Genomic DNA, 22,590 nt, shown 5'->3' with positions numbered 1-22,590 from the left:
TGATAACACCATGACCACTCTCTGAACAGAACCCCCTGATAACACCATGACCACTCTCTGAACAGAACCCCCTGATAACACCATGACCACTCTCTGAACAGAACCCACTGATAACACCATGACCACTCTCTGAACAGAACCCCCTGATAACACCATGACCACTCTCTGAACAGAACCCACTGATAACACCATGACCACTCTCTGAACAGAACCCCCTGATAACACCATGACCACTCCCTGAACAGAACCCCCTGATAACACCATGACCACTCTCTGAACAGAACCCCCTGATAACACCATGACCACTCTCTGAACCCCCTGATAACACCATGACCACTCCCTCTCTTACATGATGAACTCGTTGGGTTGGCAGACGACCGAGGCCACGCCCCCTATGATGATCCAGGGGTTGACCACCGTCTGGCCGCCCGTCACAGAAGTCCCGCCCTCCTCCGCCGCATCTCGGAAACCACGGATCATCAGAGGCATCACAAGCTCGCGCTCCTGCACACAGACACGGTTATCATTTCATCACACGCTCACGCTCCTGCACACAGACAAAACACACATCATTACGGCCAACTAGCTTCCAGTTCTGCAGGTTAGACGGACTGGGCATAACTCCAGGAACACATGCACGTCTGACGCACACACAAACACGCTACAGAGAGGTTGCTTCACATGTAACACGCTACAGAGAGGTTGCTTCACATGTAACAGTCAGTCCAAAGTCTGACATTTGCAGATTAGTGGGTTTATGAATGAACAGCCGGTTAGTTGTTCCGAAGCCCCACCAGTCACGCTGCTACACACACAGCATGATTTTCAAATCAAAACTCATTTTATTGGTCACATACACATTTTTTAGCAGATGTTATTGCGGGTGTAGCGAAATGCTTATGATCCTAGCTCCAACAGTGCAGTAATATCTAACAATACACCCAAATCTAAAGTAAAATAATGGAATTAAGAAATATAATATTAGAACGATCAATGTCGGAGTCCGGAGTATCATATATTTTACATACACAGTACCAGTCATGTTTGGACACACCTTCTCATTCCAGGGTTTTTCTTTATTTTTACTACTTTCTACATTGTAGAATAATAGTGAAGACATCAAAACTATGAAATAACACATATGGAATCATGAAGTAACCAAAAAATTGTTAAATCAAAATATATTTTATATATTTGAGATTCTTCAAAGTAGCCACCCTTTGCGTTGACAGCTTTACACACTCTTGGCATTCTCTCAACCAGCTTCACCTGGAATGCTTCTCCAACAGTCTTGAAGGAGTTCCCACATATGATTAGCACTTGTTGACTGCTTTTCCTTCACTTGGCGGTCCAATTCATCCCAAACCATCTCAAATTGGGTTGAGGTCGGGTGATTGTGGAGACCAGGTCATCTGATGCAGCACTCCATCACTCTCCTGCTTGGTAAAATAGCCCTTACACAGCCTGGAGGTGTGTTGGGTCATTGTCCTGTTCAAAAACAAATGATAGTCCCACTAAGCCCAAACCAGATGGGATGGCGTATCGCTGCAGAATGCTGGGGTAGCCATGCTGATTATGTGTGCCTTGAATTCTAAATAAATCACAGACCAATCCCCCGACCTCAACCCAATTGAGATGGTTTGGGATGAGTCGGACGGCAGATTGAAGGAAAAGCAGCCAACAAGTGCTCAGCATATGTGGGAACTCCTTCAAGACTGTTGGAAAAGCATTCCAGGTGAAGCTGGTTGAGAGAATGCCAAGAGTGTGCAAAGCTGTCATCAAGGCAAAGGGTGGCTAATTGAAGAATCTAAAATATAAAATATATTTAGATTTTCTGCCTATAGGAAGGGAGGAGCAGAATGGAGTGGTGATCTGATTTGCCGAAGGGAGGGCGGGGGGGGGGGGCCTTGTAGCCATTCAGGAAGAAAGAGTAAGAGTCGAGAGTTTTTGAAGACTGAGTACTACAGGCAATGTGTTGATGAAACTTCTTAGTGTTTTCCTCAGATTTACTTTGTTAAAGTCCCCAGCTACAATAAATAGGATATGCGGTTTCCAGTTTGCACAAAGTCCAGTGTAGTTCCTTGAGGGCCGTCGTGGTGTCGGGGGCCGTCGTGGTGTCGGGGGCCGTCGTGGTGTCGGGCCTCTTTAACTCAGCAACCTCTCTTTCTCTCTCTCTCGAAGCCACGCCCACCTCTACTAGTGCCCTGTCTTATCCAATTGCGTGGTTATATGCAAATACAAGAGGCCGCGTCTTACCCAATCACATTAATCCAAATATCCTCAGCGGAACCTTGGGACAAGCAGGCAGAAAGAAACACAAAGATTTGGCCGCGGTTCAACTGTAAATATCACAGATAGAAGGAGCTTAGTTACCAGTATCTTTGTTAATATGGCTTGTTAAAACAAACACGAAAGTTGACTCTGAAAGCCGTATATTCAAAGACGAGTGGACGGAACAGTATTTATTCATTCTCCCCTCAACTAGCACCAAACCAATGATGCCTGATATACAGTGAGTCGTATCTCTCCTGAAAGGTGCCCATGTTAAACACCATTATGACACCAGACATAGTAAACTGGATCAGACGTATCCCCTGAACACGGAGGTGAGAACAAACTGGATTAACCAACTCAAATCCCAATATGAGAGGTCCACCCAAGTCCTTGTCAATTCCCTGACAGCCCAACAACCTGCAATGGAGTGTTCACTGAGGATAACTTGGGTTTTGGGAAAACACAAAAAAAAGACGCTGAGATGGTAAAACAATGCATGTGTGAAGTTGCTAACACCTTGCTTGAAGGTAAACAAAAAGATGAGCTCAGGGAAAAGATCAAACAGATCCCACTGTCAGATTCCACAGCCATGAGGAGAACTGAAATATTAGCCAAAGATTTAAATTCCCAACTTGATGAGGCCATTCAGAATGCACCATGCATTTCATTAGCTGTAGATGAATCAACAGATACCACTGATAATGCCCAGCTTCTGGTGTTTCTTTTATAACGAAACAAAGAAGGAATTCTGTGAGGAGCTGTTGAGCTTAACACATCTAGAAGCTCACGGGGAGAGGATATCCATGAGGCCATCAAAGGGATGCTGACAGAAAGGGGGATAGATCTGAAGTCAGTGGTCTCCATCACCACAGATAGAGCTCCATCACCACAGATAGAGCTCCATCACCACAGATGGAGCTCCAGCCATGACAGGAAGAGGGAGGGGACTGGTTGCACATCCTGACCTGACATCATATCACTGCATCATACATCAATCTGTCCTGTGTGCCAGTCTGCGAAAATAGTATTCCGAGGTCATGACAACGAAAGCAACATCATCCCTGCAACACCGCCTGCTACGAGGCATTCTGACAGAGGCCAATGCCAGCTATGATGACTTACTACAACAATGTCAGATGGCTCAGCAAAGGCAGGGTTTTGGAACGCTTTTGGACCATTCAGGAGGAAATCAAAGCTTTCTTATCAGAACTCAGTTTTCTGAGTTTTTGGAAGATGAGGAGAAGATGGAAACTGTTGCATTTTTGACAGACATTCCATCACACCTTAATCAACTGAATGTTAAGCTGCCGGGACGGGACAACACAGTCTGAGATATGATAACGGCAGTCCGGGCTTTCCAGAAGACATTGGAGCTTTTCAAGAATGATCTCCAGGGAGAACTTGTCCCCAATCTTCTGGCCCAAACGCAGGGAGACAAAGATGTTCCCAACCAGGTTGGTTTCATCCAGAAGCTGATGGAGAACTTCAAGGCTCGCTTTGATGACTTCACTGTTGGAAGAGAACTGCTGCTGCTCATCCAGAACCCCGTCTTGGTCACAAATGTGACAAAGTTGTCAGAAGAAGCAAAACGGATCTTCAGATGGGTAGATGTTGCATCACTGCAAATGGAGTTGATGGAGCTGCAAGAAAATGTGTCTTTGAAGGAGCAGGCTGGTGATTGGCTCTGAAGGAGCCGGCTGGTGATTGGCTTTGAAGGAGCCGGCTGGTGATCGGCTCTGAAGGAGCCGGCTGGTGATTGGCTCTGAAGGAGCCGGCTGGTGATCGGCTCTGAAGGAGCCGGCTGGTGATCGGCTCTGAAGGAGCCGGCTGGTGATCGGCTCTGAAGGAGCCGGCTGGTGATCGGCTCTGAAGGAGCCGGCTGGTGATCGGCTCTGAAGGAGCCGGCTGGTGATCGGCTCTGAAGGAGCCGGCTGGTGATCGGCTCTGAAGGAGCCGGCTGGTGATCGGCTCTGAAGGAGCCGGCTGGTGATCGGCTCTGAAGGAGCCGGCTGGTGATCGGCTCTGAAGGAGCCGGCTGGTGATCGGCTCTGAAGGAGCCGGCTGGTGATCGGCTCTGAAGGAGCCGGCTGGTGATTGGCTCTGAAGGAGCCGGCTGGTGATTGGCTCTGAAGGAGCCGGCTGGTGATTGGCTCTGAAGGAGCCGGCTGGTGATTGGCTCTGAAGGAGCCGGCTGGTGATTGGCTCTGAAGGAGCCGGCTGGTGATGGTGACCCTGTCCCTTTCTGGGGAAAGATGGCGCCTGCAGCTGATGTCCCTGTTCAGGAAACTGGCGCTACACATCCTGACCATGTTTGGCTCCACAGACAGCTGGCGCTACACATCCAGACCATGTTTGGATCCACAGACAGCTGGCGCTACACATCCAGACCATGTTTGGCTCCACAGACAGCTGGCGCTACACATCCTGACCATGTTTGGCTCCACAGACAGCTGGCGCTACACATCCTGACCATGTTTGGCTCCACAGACAGCTGGCGCTACACATCCAGACCATGTTTGGCTCCACAGACAGCTGGCGCTACACATCCTGACCATGTTTGGCTCCACAGACAGCTGGCGCTACACATCCAGACCATGTTTGGCTCCACAGACAGCTGGCGCTACACATCCTGACCATGTTTGGCTCCACAGACAGCTGGCGCTACACATCCTGACCATGTTTGGCTCCACAGACAGCTGGCGCTACACATCCAGACCATGTTTGGCTCCACAGACAGCTGGCGCTACACATCCAGACCATGTTTGGCTCCACAGACAGCTGGCGCTACACATCCTGACCATGTTTGGATCCACAGACAGCTGGGAATCAGCCTTCTCCACAATGAACTTTATTAAAAACAAATACCGCACCAGGCTCACCAATGAACACCTGCACCAGTGTCTCCGAGTTGCTCTCACACCATTTGTGGCAAAGTTCAAAGCATTGGCAGGAGACAGAAAGTGTAATTTCTCTCATTACTGCAGGGAAAGGCCCAGAGGGACTTGTACATGAATATTGCATGGCTCACAGTGACGTTCTGTGCATTCAGATTATTCTATTTGTTCAACTCTCCTTTGTTCTCCAGAAAACATGCACTTTATTTTATATATTTTTTTTTATTCAAGGCCCATGTACAATGGTTCAGAGTGCACCTTTTGCATAGACAATTATGCAACCACTTTTTGTTCTTCTGCAATGTTGATGCAATGTTGCACGTTTACATTCAAAATAAGTTGTTATTATTTCAAGTTCTTAGTCTCATTTAATGTATTTAATGTACATTTTATATAACAACATGTTTCCTAAGTCGTAGACGACTATCTACGTTGTACCACAGTGCCGATAAAGGACGATCTCCCTCCGGACCTTTGCCACCCAGGAAATTTGTGTCACTGGACCATCTCAAATAGTAGTTGAGTACCCCTGAGCTACACCTTTCTTCTTCCCAGAGAGTTATTTATTCCTGTCTGCGCGATGTACTGAGAACCCAGCTGGCTGTATGGACGGGGACAGTATATCCCGAGAGAGCCATGATTGCGTGAAACAGAGTATGTTACAGTCCCTGATGTCTCTCTGGAAGGAGATCTTCGCCCTGAGCTCGTCTACATTATTATCCAGAGACTGAACATTAGCGAGTAATATACTCGGAAGCGGTGGATGATGTGCCCGCCTCCCGAGTCGGACTAGAAGTCCACTCCGAATACCTTTTCTCCCCCGGCGGCGTCTTGGAGCAGCCTCTGGGATAAGTAGTGTCCAAAACGTCTTTCAAGCTGTCAGGCATTCCCTTGGCAGCACTATGGCTTGAGGAAAGGCACTACTCCCAATATAAAGTGAACCCCAAATCAATGTAGTTCTCATCATATTTGCGCCTCTTCGATGGTCCAACGTCCCCGTCTGTTGTTCGGTGCTTTCCCGGGTAAGTGGGCAGTAGCTCTTTCGGCTGCGTCAGATTCACAACGGTCAGTGTCCGTGCTAGGGGGTAGCAGGACCGCTGGGGGTAGCAGTACCGCTGGGGGTAGCAGTACCGCTGGGGGTAGCAGTACCGCTGGGGGTAGCAGTACCGCTGGGGGTAGCAGTACCGCTGGGGGTAGCAGTACCGCTGGGGGTAGCAGTACCGCTGGGGGTAGCAGTACCGCTGGGGGTAGCAGGACCGCTGGGGGTAGCAGGACCGCTGGGGGTAGCAGTACCGCTGGGGGTAGCAGTACCGCTGGTAGAGCTGGTATGTGTCTCTATGGACGAGGGCCTTACTTTATTAAAAACATTTATCAATTTTCGTGCAAACGGAATGAGCAGCAGCTACAAATGGACCGTTAGTGGAATTCCCACGAGAGAGTGACGGTTAATGTGATTGGATGTTAATTATTTGACTAGGCTACCTGTATTTGACATTGTGTTTTTCATTTCGCTGAACACTAGATGGTTTAATTTTGTTTTTTGGCAGTGAAACAAGGCTACTCAGGCGAGGAAAAAAACATCACCCAAATGTATAGCCCCGTTGGAAAATCTAAATGGACTGTTTGAAAATGTGAATCACATTTTGTATTTGGCGTACCACCGACAGCATTGCGCGTACCCCTGGGGGAACGTATTCCCCAGTTTGGGCAAAGCCGGTCTACCGTATCAAAAGCTTTGGCCAAGTCAATAAAAATAGCAGCACAACATTGCTTAGAATCAAGGGCAATGGTGACATCATTTAGGACCTTTAAGGTTGCAGTGACACATCCATAACCTGAGAGGAAACCAGATTGCATACCAGAGAGAATACGTTAGACATCAAGAAAAGCCAGTCAGTTGATTATTGACAGGTTTTTCCAACACCTTTTGATAAACAGGGCAAAATAGAAATTGGCCTATAACAGTTAGGATCAGCTTGACCTCCTCCTTTAAATAAAGGACGCACCGTGGCTGCCTTCCAAGCAATGGGAACCTCCCCAGAGAGGAGAGACAGGTTAAAGGTCAGAGACAGGCTTGGCGATGATAGGGGCTGCAACCTTAAAGAAGACAGGGTCTAGACCATCTGACCCAGAGGTTTTTTTTGGGTCAAGTTTAAGGAGCACATTTCTAGATATCATCAGCAGTAATATAATCAGGGCACGGCCCGAGGACAGGGAGGAGCTCTGCAGTGTTGATTTATTATGACATTTGAATGTGCATCAGATGGCAACAAGATCATTTTGTACAGCAATACCTACCTTCTCAGACATCTTCTGGCTGACACTGAGTAGCATCAGCATGTTGTCACACTCTGTGATGCCCATAGCATAGAGATCACTGAGGACATTGGCACACGCTATCCTTCCCTGGAGAGCGAGACGGGGAGAAATGTGGGGAAGGAGAGAGAGGAGGGAGATGGAGAGAGAGACATATAATCTCGTAAGGGATGGGTCACCAACTGGCGATTTGACAAGAACATTTATTGTAATTCATTCATTGATAGAGATATAAAAATGTAATTCACTCATACAGATATAAGTTGGGGCATAAAGCATAAATCCTGCCCTAAGAAAGGTTAGGAGATCAGAGGTTACGGTGGAGGTCAGGGGTTGAAGGTCAGGTGTCAGAACTCACCATCATGTAGGGGTCCTCCACCAGAGGGTAGAAGAAGTCTGTAGTTTGGACCAATGAGAGGCCTCCGTGTCTCAGAGGGATCACACAGGAGTCCATGCCTATACCTGCACACACAGACAGACACACACACACACAGAGACACACAGACACACGGAGACACACAGACACAGTTTAACAATATTCATGCTACTCTGGCTGCATACCTATCCAATCGATGATAGACTTTTCTATGGTGCCAAGGCATAGCTTTGCTTTAGCTAATGGATAAAGGTTTATTGCCTATTTGGTCTTCATTTTCTCATGTTAAGCCTAACATTTCACAAAGCTATACACGGTGTCGCAATGCTGCCATTTTTAGACTGCTGGCAATAATTGAATGACTTGTTCAGTAGTGGTGACCAGGTCAGCTGTTCATTCACCCGCCTGCAGTTGCTACTAACCCATCCTCAACCGCCCGAATATATGTGATAAAGTGAAAATCTGAGGCCCGCACCCAACCCTAACCCGCTAATATAGAACATCCGCTGTCAGAGACTGCAGAACAACTGTCTGACAGGGGGTGCAGGACTTCCTTTTGCCTGATTGAGACTGTTTCTGCTTATAATTTCCGACATGTTAGTAGGCTATTTGTTAGTCAACTTGTCCATAATTAGATACATGTAACTTCTCTTCTGTCATTATGTTGCCCCAGAAGACTACATGACTCCTTTCTCAACGGAATGATGTCAATCTAGTTGACATCGGTAAAGCTCTCTGTCATCTTTCGCGGAGCAAAGAAGTTTAAGGACTGGGGAGAAAATACAATAACGAGAACTAGCTGGGGTGGTAGGTAGCCTGGTTAGAAAGGTTTAGGCACTGCATCGCAGTGCTTGAGGCGTCACTACAGACCCAGGTTCAATCCCAGGCTGTGTCACAACCGGCCGTGACCGGGAGTCCCATAGGACAGCGCACAATTGGCCCAGCGTCGTCCGGATTAGGGGAGGGTTTGGCCCAGTGTCGTCTGGGTTAGGGGAGGGTTTGGCCCAGCGTCGTCCGGGTTAGGGGAGGGTTTGGCCGGGGGGGGGGGGGGCTTAACTTGGCTCATCGCGCTCTAGCGACTCCTTGTGGCGGGCCGGGCGCCTGCAGGCGGACTCTGGTTGTCAGTTGAACAGCGTTTCGTCCGACACATTGGTGCAGCCGGGTTAAGCGGGCAGGTGTTAAGAAGCTCAGTATGAAAAATGTATGCACTCACACAGAGCTAAACTGTAAATGCCCCCCAGCCTTCAGATGTGAGCTAAACAGCTAACTTGCACTTGATATAGTTTTTAGGCTATGTATGAGAAAGTTAACTTGTTCCTAATGTTTAGCTCTGTGTGCTGCTTTGCCATCTATTAACAGCAGGGTTGCATTATATACAAAACGTAGAAACAAAAGCCTTCACTGAAAGTTGATACATGTAGGCCCTTCATATAGGCCTATAGGCTATCCGTAGGCCCTTCATATAGGCCTATAGGCTATCCGTAGGCCCTTCATATAGGCCTATAGGCTATCCGTAGCCCTTCATATAGGCCTATAGGCTATCCGTAGCACTTCCTTCAATTTATCTAATCAGTTAATAGTTCTTGCTCAAACCGCGAGCAACTCCTGTAAAACTCAGACGTTTCTCTCAAAACACAGGGATGTCGACTCGCATTATCAGAGGACTTTGGAGTTTGACCAACCAGAATAACTGTTTTTTGGCAATGTCCAGATTTCAGTTTCCATTTAACCCATCTGAACAGTAGGCTACAGTTTCCATAGGCCTATTTGAAGTCCCGTCTTGTGACTTTGGAATTTGAGCTTCACAATCATCATCATAACATTCACTCTGGATAAGAGCGTCTGCTAAATGGCATATTATATTATTATTACATTCACTCTGGATAAGAGCGTCTGCTAAATGGCATATTATATTATTATTACATTCACTCTGGATGAGAGCGTCTGCTAAATGGTATATTATATTATTATTACATTCACTCTGGATGAGAGCGTCTGCTAAATGGTATATTATATTATTATTACATTCACTCTGGATAAGAGCGTCTGCTAAATGGTATATTATATTATTATTACATTCACTCTGGATAAGAGCGTCTGCTAAATGGTATATTATATTATTATTACATTCACTCTGGATAAGAGCGTCTGCTAAATGGTATATTATATTATTATTACATTCACTCTGGATAAGAGCGTCTGCTAAATGGCATATTATATTATTATTACATTCACTCTGGATAAGAGTGTCTGCTAAATGGCATATTATATTATTATTACATTCACTCTGGATGAGAGCGTCTGCTAAATGGTATATTATATTATTATTACATTCACTCTGGATGAGAGCGTCTGCTAAATGGTATATTATATTATTATTACATTCACTCTGGATAAGAGCGTCTGCTAAATGGTATATTATATTATTATTACATTCACTCTGGATAAGAGCGTCTGCTAAATGGTATATTATATTATTATTACATTCACTCTGGATAAGAGCGTCTGCTAAATGGTATATTATATTATTATTACATTCACTCTGGATAAGAGCGTCTGCTAAATGGCATATTATATAATTATTACATTCACTCTGGATAAGAGCGTCTGCTAAATGGCATATTATATTATTATTACATTCGCTCTGGATAAGAGCGTCTGCTAAATGGTATATTATATTATTATTACATTCACTCTGGATAAGAGCGTCTGCTAAATGGTATATTATATTATTATTACATTCACTCTGGATAAGAGCGTCTGCTAAATGGTATATTATATTATTATTACATTCACTCTGGATAAGAGCGTCTGCTAAATGGTATATTATATTATTATTACATTCACTCTGGATAAGAGCGTCTGCTAAATGGTATATTATATTATTATTACATTCACTCTGGATAAGAGCGTCTGCTAAATGGTATATTATATTATTATTACATTCACTCTGGATAAGAGCGTCTGCTAAATGGTATATTATATTATTATTACATTCACTCTGGATAAGAGCGTCTGCTAAATGGTATATTATATTATTATTACATTCACTTCTATCATCCTCTTTTACCACTTCACCAAATCTTTCCCAACATGACTTTTCTGGCCCTCCCTTCTCTTTATGTTAAACTCTCCTTTTGTAGCTTCTCTCTTATTGAATTAAACTCCAACAATGTCCTTTTTGCCTCCGTAGATGGATTTTTTCTGCCTGTTCCCAAAAGCATTATTTTGTGATTGGCTGTGTAGAATGTGTCGTGCTTAAAGTTAAGGCCTAAAGGTTAGGCCTATGCACTAACACCAGAGAGGGTTTTCTTTCATTATTTTAGGCTAAATCTAGACTATATAAATTGCACAATAATTATACATTTATGGATTTTAAGGTATTGTTTCTCTTTATTCAACCTGCCAGCCACCCACCCGCCCTTCGGCCACACAATATTTAATGATCCTTAACCCGTCCGCCCCGCGGATATAACCACAGGGACTGCAGGTTATGAGTCAACCTGCACATAACTATTGTTAAGTAATTAAAAGTTGGAAATTCTAACATTGCAGATTGTACCTGAACCTGCATGACACGAGCCGTCCTCGCGCTCTCTCCTAGCGTTGATAAAAAGGTTGTGCATGAAACCAGTCTATTAATGCCAAATAATACAGTCAGTAAAAAACCCTCAAAACAATTGAATAATGGCGCCGGAGGGGATGGCTGCCGTTTTACGGGCTCCTAACCAACTGTGCTATTTTGTGTGTTTTTTCGCATTGTTTGTAACTTATTTTGTACATAATGTTGATGACCAAAAAGAGCTTCTGGATATCAGAACAGCGATTACTCACCTCGAACTGGACAAAGATGTTTTATTTCATGAGTCTGATGCGAAGGATATAATTTTGCTCCCAGACACCGATACCGGACCGGGCCCAAATCCCCATCATTCGCATGAAGAAGAGACGCCGATACAGGGGGCGGAGTTCAGGGTGCCTTGTGAGAATTCGTCAGCAAGTGTGTAACCCGCCTCTACCATCCGTTTTATGGGACAATATACAATCACTGGAGAATAAACTGGATGAGCTCTGTTCGAGACTATCCTACCAAAGGGACATTAAAAATGGTAATATCTTATGTTTCACCAAGTTATGGCTCAACGACAACATGGATAATATACAGTTGGCTTGGTTTTCCGTGCATCAGCAGGACAGAACAGCTACGTCTGGTAAGACGAGGGGTGGGGGGGGGTGTCTATTTGTCAATAACAGCTGGTGCTGTTAGAGCACCTCATGATAAGCTGTAGACCCACCATCTACCAAGAGAGGTTTCATCTATATTTTTCATAGCTGTCTGTTTACCACCACAAACAGACACTGGCACTAAGACCGCACTCAATGAGCTGTATAAAGCCATAAGCAAACAGGAAAACGCTCATCCAGAGGCGGTGCTCCTAGTGGCCGGGGACTTTACTGCAGGGAAACTTAAATCCGTTCTACCTAATTTCTACCAGCATGTTAAATGTGCAACCAGAGGAGAGAAAAAAAACTCTAGACCACCTTTACTCCACACACAGAGACGCATACAAAGCTCTCCCTCGCCCTCCATTTGGCAAATCTGACCATAACTCTATCCTCCTGATTCCTGCTTACAAGCAAAAACTAAAGCAGGAAGTACCAGTGACTCGCTCAGTCAGTCACCGGCTTCATCAATAAGTACATTGACGACATCGTCCCCACAGTGCTCTCCACTAATATTGGCACCCTTGGTAAATATGAGCAAAACGGGCTATGAAAAAAATTTCTTTGCTGTTTATCCTCTTGGTCTTTCATTCTAAATATTCACAAAAACCTAACCTTTAATTAAAGTAAAATAATTGAAAGAAAAAATAAATTATCCTAAAACAAATATGTGCGCCACAATTATTGGCACCCCTTCATTCAATACATTGTGTATCCACCCTTTGCCAAGATAACAGCTCTGAGTATTCTCCTATAATGCATAATGAGGTTGGAGAACACATGGCAAGGGATCTGAGACCATTCCTCCATACAGAATCTCTCCAGATCCTTCAGATCCCGAGATCCACAAGCTTGTGGACTCCCCTCTTCAGCTCAGTGCAAAGTACAGAGAGATCCTTGATGAAAACCTGCTCCAGAGCGCTCAGGACCTCAGACTGGGGCCGAAGGTTCACCTTCCAACAGGACAACGACCCTAAGCACACAGCCAAGACAACGCAGGAGTGGCTTCGGGACAAGTCTCTGAATGTCCTTGAGTGGCCCAGCCAGAGCCCGGACTTGAACCCGATCAAACATCTCTGGAGAGACCTGAAAATATCTGTGCAGCGACTCTCCCCATCCAACCTGACAGAGCTTGAGAGGATCTGCAGAGAAGAAAGGGAGAAACTCCCCAAATACAGGTGTGCCAAGCTTGTAGCGTCATACCCAAGAAGACTCGAGGCTGTAATCGCTGCCAAAGGTGCTTCAACAAAGTACTGAGTAAAGGGTCTGAATACTTATGTAAATGTGATATTTCAGTTTTTTATTTTTAAAAAATGTGTACCTTTTTTTGTTGTTGCTTTGTCATTATGTGGTATTGTGTGTAGATTGATGAGGGGGGAATAACTATTTAATCAATTTTAGAATAAGGCTGTAACATAACAAAATGTGGAAAAAGTCAAAGGGTCTGAATACTTTCCGAATGCACTGTATACCGTATTTAGTTGCTATTTATAAACTTTTAATAAAAACTACATATCAAATAGCCTAACAAAGAGGAAAAAGTAGTCGGCTTGAGGATCCATTCAGCCACTCCTCAGCGGGTTGTCTGGCTAATAGCCAAATGGGCTGCAATGTTCAGGTTTCACAATGCAAGACAAGATGGAGGACAGCTTAGTCTCTCGTCAGAGATCACACTTATTTTGGGAGATTGCAAAATATGACCTTTTCATTCAAGACAGAAACATATTGTTTCTGTTAGGGTTTCATTTAGTTACTTTTTCCTCAACTTGTTTCTATACGTTTCTAGCATGTCAAGCTAGCTTGCACTGCAGAGCAACTAGCTACTGTGGGGGAAAAAAGTATTTAGTCAGCCACCAATTGTGCAAGTTCTCCCACTTAAAAAGATGAGAGAGGCCTGTAATATTCATCATAGGTACACGTCAACTATGACAGACAAATTGAGAAAAAAAAATCCAGAAAATCACATTGTAGGATTTTTAATGAATTTATTTGCATATTATGGTGGAAAATAAGTATTTGGTCACCTACAAACAAGCAAGAGTTCTGGCTCTCACAGACCTGTAACTTCTTCTTTAAGAGGCTCCTCTGTCCTCCACTCGTTACCTGTATTAATGGCACCTGTTTGAACTTGTTATCAGTATAAAAGACACCTGTCCACAACCTCAAACAGTCACACTCCAAACTCCACTATGGCCAAGACCAAAGAGCTGTCAAAGGACACCAGAAACAAAATTGTAGACCTGCACCAGGCTGGGAAAACTGAATCTGCAATATGTACGCAGCTTGGTTTGAAGAAATCAACTGTGGGAGCAATTATTAGGAAATGGAAGACATACAAGACCACTGAATCTCCCTCGATCTGGGGCTCCACGCAAGATCTCACCCCGTGGGGTCAAAATGATCACAAGAACGGTGAGCAAAAATCCCAGAACCACACGGGGGGACCTAGTGAATGACCTGCAGAGAGCTGGGACCAAAGTAACAAAGCCTACCATCAGTAACACACTACGCCGCCAGGGACTCAAATCCTGCAGTGCCAGACGTGTCCCCCTGCTTAAGCCAGTACATGTCCAGGCCCGTCTGAAGTTTGCTAGAGTGCATTTGGATGATCCAGAAGAGGATTGGGAGAATGTCATATGGTCAGATGAAACCAAAATATAACTTTTTGGTAAAAACTCAACTCGTCGTGTTTGGAGGACAAAGAATGCTGAGTTGCATCCAAAGAACACCATACCTACTGTGAAGCATGGGGGTGGAAACATCATGCTTTGGGGCTGTTTTTCTGCAAAGGGACCAGGAAAACTGCTCCGTGTAAAGGAAAGAATGAATGGTGCCATGTATCGTGAGATTTTGAGTGAAAACCTCCTTCCATCAGCAAGGGCATTGAAGATGAAACGTGGCTGGGTCTTTCAGCATGACAATGATCCCAAACACACCGCCCGGGCAACAAAGGAGTGGCTTCGTAAGAAGCATTTCAAGGTCCTGGAGTGGCCTAGCCAGTCTCCAGATCTCAACCCCATAGAAAATCTTTGGAGGGAGTTGAAAGTCCGTGTTGCCCAGCGACAGCCCCAAAACATCACTGCTCTAGAGGAGATCTGCATGGAGGAATGGGCCAAAATACCAGCAACAGTGTGTGAAAACCTTGTGAAGACTGACAGAAAACGTTTGACCTGTGTCATTGCCAACAAAGGGTATATAACAAAGTATTGAGAAACTTTTGTTATTGACCAAATACTTATTTTCCACCATAATTTGCAAATAAATTCATTAAAAATCCTACAATGTGATTTTCTGGATTTTTTTTCCTCATTTTGTCTGTCATAGTTGACATGTACCTATGATGAAAATTACAGACCTCTCTCATCCTTTTAAGTGGGAGAACTTGCACAATTGGTGGCTGACTAAATACTTTTTCCCCACTGTAGCTAAAAGCTAGGCTAGGTAGAAGATACCATTGTAGCTAGCGACATCCTCCTATCAATTATTAAAAACAAACGTCATTAACGTCAAAATAAACTTAAAAACGGGAGGCAACAGTCACAATTTACTTAACAGCCAATGTCTATTATTTCACATTCGTATTAAAATAGTCTTCACTTATAGGAATGGGTGATTGTTTACAAGTTGCTAGCTATCCCATAAACCCATCGGCGGAAACCACATTTTAATCTTCTCTGTTTTGGTAACTTCCTGTTCTTTGACAGACTCTGGCTGAACTTGAAGACGACGCAACGTTTTAAAAATGTCAAAGTACGCGGTTTTCATCTCGCAACGGAGCCTTCAACCGCAAGGGGCGTTGCATTTTCACTCCGTTGTGGACGTCTCCATTGAAATGCATGCCACCCAGAGCTGGTGTGCCCGCCTTGAGGGGGCTGCAGGGGTGTCTGGTATGCCAGTGGAATGGACTTGAAAAAAGGGTAGCCTACTCTCCAAAATGCGATATGGTTAGACGAAAGCACAGACATTTTGAGAAGGCAGAGATGGCCGACACCGAGACAGCAGTAATTCTGGCCTAATGCCAAACGCTATTACACCTTTTGGTGTTTTGTGTAACAGATGTCTCTTTCCGTTCACCACTGTTTCGAGGCTGGAAATGTGTTGCAAGTGGATGAACATGAGTGTTGCAACCTGGTCTCAAAGCATTATATTATTCTGTATGTAAATCCGAGACACTTCATTTAGTATGATATGTTACGTTTGGTATGTTACATAAGACAGATGGTTACTTAAGGGCAAAAACGAAAGTATGGTGGTGGGTGTGGGTGGATAACGCAAATATCTAGCAACCCAAAGGTTGTGAGTTCGAGTCGCATCACAGACAACTTTAGCATTTATTTTTTAGCTACTTTGCATGTTAGCTAACCCTTCCCCTAACCCTTTAACCTAACTCCTAAACTTAACCCTAACTCCTAGCAAGCTAGCTAATGTTAGCCACCTAGCTAGAATTTGTAACATTTTAGTCATTTAGCAGACGCTCTTATCCAGAGCGACTTACAGGAACAATTAGGGTTAAGTGCCTTGCTTAAGGGCACATCGACAGATTTTTCACCTAGTCGGCTCGGGGATTAGAACCAGCGACCTTTTGGTTACTGGCACAACGCTCTTACCCACTAAGCTACCTGCCGCCCCATATTGTACATATTGTACATTTTGCAAAACATATAACACGAATTGTAATTCATAACATATCTTACGAAATGGGTGATGGACATCCACAAATTAATACATACCATACGAAACGTAACATATCATACTAAATGGGGTGTCTCGGATTTACGTGCAGAATAATACGAAATGCTCTGAGACCAAGTTGAGTAAAGGAGCCCTTTGAAGTGATTGACAAAAATATAAAAACATTATGACTGGTTGTGTTTATGCCACAATAAAAGGTCATACATTTTCAAAGTTAAATTACAAATTTTTATGAACAGGCCCACCGAGATCCTATTGAATTAATAGGGATTCTATATGTAATTCTATGATTAGGCACATACTTTTTGGAGGTCCAGTACCGGGAAGAAATAATACTTTCACCGCTGTTGATTTTTTTATTTTTTTTGTCATTTAGCAGACGCTCTTATCCAGAGCGACTTACAGTTAGTGAGTGCATAAATTTTTCATACTGGCCCCCCGTGGGAAACGAACCCACAACCCTGGCGTTGCAAGCACCATGCTCTACCAACTGAGCTACACGGAATGACAACACACCCACACCACAATCAGTAGCAATGTCAGCAGCCAGGGTACCTTTATAACACTGTGGACCTAGCCAACGTTATTCATTTACTAACAGCAGATAGCTAGCATGATGAGTAAGAAACCATCAACAGTCAACTGGAAAGGTTATATAGTTATTGGGCCTTGTAGCAGAGATGCTAAAAGAGATCAGACGCTGGTGGACAACCCAACTTCAGCTAGCATACATACTGCTAGTTGGCTAACTAACAAGAGAAGGGACATGTTTGTTAGCTAGCTAGTAAAGCCATATGGCTATCTTAGCCACGACATAGTTAGCTAATCAGCTTATGTTCGTTTGCTAATAATACAAAAAAAACGAGTTAGCTACATTAAATAACTTGCCAAGTTAGCAAGTTTACTTGAAAACGAATATAATTTTGCTAGCTATGCTAACAAGCTAGCTACCTAGCTGGTAGCTAAAGTAAAGACCCCTACCTAATCGGGGGCCGGCGGAGGTGTTGTTGGGAGTGAGTTGTCCGAACTCGGTGTCTTGTTCCCCGGTTTCCCCCGGCCGGTGAGGCTCCAGTCCCGCCAGGAGTTTGAGCAGAGCCTCCTGGGGGACCTTGCACCCTCATCCCTTCAGATCCGAGAAGCCCGTCAGGCGGAAGCCGGCGTCCAGGCCGTGCTCTTCGGGATGGAAGGGCTTGTATCCCGGGGGGAAGCATGCTTCTGTCCCCGCCGAAACATCGGCCGGTGGGGTGGGGGGAGAGGTAGCCGACATAGCTGGGTAGTTAGCGGTATGTTTGGAGAATAGTTCGACTAGCTAACTAGTTCAGATCCCAGCAACAGAGAAGAGAGGAAAGCGTGTGTGATGAATAGATAAAAAGATTATGGATATACTGACAAGATACATGTATCTCCGTCCCACCAATGGGGAGTCGGGCTGTCTAGCTCCCGCCTATCCTTTCTCTGGATTGGTGGATACATCTCATTATTGTAATCTATTTTGAAAATTTGATTAGGGATGTTGACGTCACCGACCGTGTTCAATGGAGAGCCGCTACGCTCCTCATCTCATGAATATACAATAAATATGCATAACCACCTCGACGCAAAGTTGCCGGGATGTCACGTGTCCTACTTTTTCAGTACACGACTAACCGTTTATACATTACGAAACGTACATTTGGTCAAATAAACCTCACGTAGCTAATAAACAATTCATTTTATTGTTGACCAAATTGGACACTCTCATTGACCTCTTTACAAAAGCTCCTTGCTTGGTGGGCCAAACAAACAAAAAAACGCCACTTGCTGGAGGGAGACAGATCTTCCGCCGAGTCGGGCCTCTGTTCCTCTTCCTGTCTGGTAGATATGAATGGATAGAGTGACGATCCGGGAAGAGGCGTCCTCTGCGTAGTGACATCACTGACACACACACACACCGCGTTCAAGACAACTGGGAACTCGGAAATCTCTGACTTCACAGTCTGTTCAAGACCATTGGGAATTCGGGAACACGAGCTCCGACTGGGAAAAATCGTTTTCAAAGGTCATCCACCTCGGAACTTTAAGTCGAAAACTAGAGGATCATCCTAGAGCTCCGACTTCTCCGACCTGAAAATCACCAACACCAATATTTGACCTAGTTTTTTTCGAGTTCCCAGTTGTCTTGAAAGCACCAGCACACACACACAGGGCTTGTTCGAAATTGCAGCCAACAGTGCAGGCGACTACTGACTGATCTACAAATCACCTTGCATCATAAATAACAATTCATTATCATTTGTAGATCAATAAGTCAGTCACCATTTACCCACAATGCATCATGGATTTGATGCTCTAGAAGGGTGCAATTGTGGCACGCAATTTGGGGCATTCCTGCATTAGCAGGAACCCCTCTTTATAATTACACTGGTCCATTTTTAAGCTATGACTCCGGTACACCGGCGGGTAACCTAACGTACAGTAGCAGGCGTAAAAGAAAATGCCTGAGCAGAGATCCGACATCCCGTTTTCAGAGGAAAAGGAAGCTACATTGAATTAGCTGTATCACAGATAGAACAATGAGCCAGATGTTTCACCGGATGTATAAATCTGAAGCACCTGGTTGGCGTTTCCACTCACCACCAAATATGGTGATGAGAGGAAGCCCAGTGGCCAGCAGTGGGAGAAGATGGTGTGAGATGGATTTTGCCCGACATTCTGCTAATTTTCTCATCGATTAAATATTTGATCTCAATACAGTTTTCTGTTCCCAAAACTAGAAGCTGTTACGGACATAGTGGACTAAGGTTTCTAGATTTTACCTTTTGTCAAAGTTTTTAAAAAATTGCATTGTTTAGAAGGGGTGCAAGGGCAAATAGAGTTATTGCACTCCCGCACTTTACAGAGTAGGAGTTCCCGAACGGAAACTTGCAAATACATGCTAGAACGTGCCAATAGGATCTTGCTACCTCTTGCTTGGCTCTGCCCACTATGATTGTTCCCATTGGAAACTACAGACCGTGGTTAGTTAGCCTCAAAACGGCATACATCTGATTGTTGGAGACTAACAGGCTGGAGGCGGGGTCACTCCAGTACTGTAGGTGGCGGTAATGTTGATCAACAACAATTTTTTAACCTCTTCCGCACTCACTTTAAGGAATTCAAAATTACAATTCTTGTCGTCCATAATTTGGTCAGATATACTTGGATGTGTAGTGTCAGCATTTGTTGCTGGCATGTCATGCCTAAATTTGCTAATCTTGCCAATTAAAAAATTATTAAAGTAGTTGGAAATATCAGTCGGTTTTGTAAAGTATGAAAAAAATAAAATTTATGCACTCACTAACTGTAAAGTCGCTCTGGATAAGAGCGTCTGCTAAATGACTAAAATGTAAATGTGAAATGTGATGAATGAGCCATCTGATTCAATGAATGATGGAGCTGAGTTTGCCTTTTTGCCCAAAATTTCATTGAAGGTGCACCAAAGCTTTTTACTATCATTCTTTATGTCCCCTGTAGCTCAGTTGGTAGAGCATGGCGCTTGCAACGCCAGGGTTGTGGGTTTGATTCCCACGGGGGGCCAGTATGAAAAAAAAAAGTATGCACTCACTAACTGTACGTCGCTCTGGAAATGAAATGTCATGTCATTTATCTTTGTTTCATAGTGTAGTTTCTTCTTTTTATTCAGTTTAGTCACATGATTTCTCAATTTGTGGTACGTTTGTCAATCAGTTTGCCATTCCTTTTCCCTCATCCCTCTCAACCATACCATTTTTCAATTCCTCATCAAAACTTTAACAGTTTTTACAGTCATTTTCTTAATGGGTGCATGCTTATTAGTAACTGGAATAAGCAATTTCATAAATGTGTCAAGTGCGGTGTCTGTTTGCTCCTCATTACACACCACGGACCAACATATATTCTTTACATCAACAACATAGGAATCACTACAAAACGTATTGTATGACCTCTTATACACTATATTAGGCCCAGAAACTTGGAACTTTGGTTTTCCTAGATATGGCTACTATATTGTGATCACTACATCCGATGGATTTGGATACTGCTTTCAAGCACATTTCTGCAGCATTAGTAAAGATGTGATCAATACATGTTGATGATTTCATTCCTGTACTGTTTGTAACTACCCTGGTAGGTTGACTGATAACCTGAACCAGGTTGCAGGCACTGGTTACAGTTTGAAGCTTTCTCTTGAGTGGGCACCTTCATGAAAGCCAGTCAATAATGAAACCACCCAGAAAATATACCTCTGTTGATATCACTTACATTATCAAGCATTTCACATGTTATCCAGATACTGACTGTTAGCACTTGGTGGTCTATAGCAGCTTCCCACCAGAATGGGCTTTAGGTGAGGCAGATGAACCTGTAGCCATATTACTTCACAGGAATGTGTGCACATGCATCTATCTATCCAATGTTATCATGATTTGTTATAAGAGATATGATACTTTAGTAATCCACAATGACCTGGTGATGTAAAAGTCTAATAATGACATTATCTTCCATATTCCTGCAGATACCCTGCAACTGGAGATTCCTTCAAAACGATTGCCTACAGTTACCGTGTAGGGCTCTGCAAGGTTGGGTGACCAGGGCCATCTGGGACTGCCTCCTGGGGGAATTCAGGCGTGTGAAGGCTTCCTGTGTCCTGCATAACTTCATGAGGATGGACACAAGGACCAGGAGGGGGATCTGCAGCTCGCCGCCGTGTGCCAGAGGAGAGATCTGCTGCTCTGCAGGATGTTTCAAGGATGGGGGCCAACAATGCAGCACAGGAGGCAATCCGTGTGCGGGAGATCTTCAACTCCTACTTCTTCAAAGAGGGTGCTGTTCCCTGGCAACACCATAGACTCCACTATGCACAACCAAATGCTCTTTTAAGATCCATCCACATTGCAATAAGAGTATTCTTCCATTTATTTAGTTATGTCAATTGCAGTTATTAAATTCCCAGTTTCTCTCCCTTTGATTTCTACTTCTCAGGTGAGGGTGCTGTCCAGGTGAGGGTGCTGTCCAGGTGAGGGTGCTGTCCAGGTGAGGGTGCTGTCCAGGTGAGGGTGCTGTTCAGGTGAGGGTGCTGTCCAGGTGAGGGTGCTGTTCAGGTGAGGGTGCTGTTCAGGTAAGGGTGATGTCTGTACGAAAACAAAACAGGCTCTTTTAAGAGTCACCAACATTGAAAACATTTAGAACAATTAGACACCCTATAACCCACAGCTACACACTGGTGTATCAATCTGACTGATGGATTGTGTTGTGCAGTAAGCAGGATCAGGTGTATAACTGTGGCTCCTTCCACGTTCAGAGAACAGGCCAGAGGACCAACCGTGGAGAATAGTAAGACACTCCATTATTTATAGAACTACGCTGTATTGTTTGTCCTCATGTGTCTGTGCATGTTTTTCAGTATAAACTACTCTGCAGCCACTTAGTGTGGACACCAGGTGAGGCCACACACACAGATTCCTGTTGAACATTGTCTCTTTAACTACCTTGTTTTCTCAATAACAGTCTCTCTCCTTCACTACACCCCCCCCCCCCCTGTAAAGAGATGCTTTACATTGAAATACAGAGAGAGATGTAGTAGTCCCAGAGTTAATGATCCAAGGTCAGTTTAGCATTTCACCTCCTGATGATTATGATGACTGACAGTGTTAGTGTCATGCCCTGACTCAGGGGACTCGTATATGTTGAGTCAGGGTGTGGATATTCTTTGTTGTGTGTTTTCTATGTTTCAGATCTAGTATGTGTGGATCTATGTTGGCCGGTGTGGTTCCCAATCAGAGGCAGCTGTCGCTCGTTGTCTCTGATTGGGGACCA

General features: G+C 44.4%; 1 pseudogene across 1 annotated transcript; it reads right to left on the bottom strand.

Moving 5' to 3' along the window:
- Window positions 1-342: 342 nt before the first annotated feature.
- On the bottom strand, window positions 343-18,318 carry LOC311126729 (selenide, water dikinase 3-like; annotated as a pseudogene). The gene is made up of 4 exons: window positions 17,758-18,318; window positions 7,843-7,946; window positions 7,467-7,574; window positions 343-504 (listed from the first exon to the last, which is right to left on the bottom strand). The product of its transcript is annotated as a selenide, water dikinase 3-like (transcript).
- Window positions 18,319-22,590: the final 4,272 nt, after the last annotated feature.

Source organism: Coregonus lavaretus (genome assembly GCF_964263955.1).
Source record: "Coregonus lavaretus genome assembly, contig: HAP1_SCAFFOLD_4971, whole genome shotgun sequence".
Lineage (NCBI taxonomy): Eukaryota > Metazoa > Chordata > Actinopteri > Salmoniformes > Salmonidae > Coregonus > Coregonus lavaretus.
This window is presented reverse-complemented; position numbering and strand designations above follow the sequence as displayed.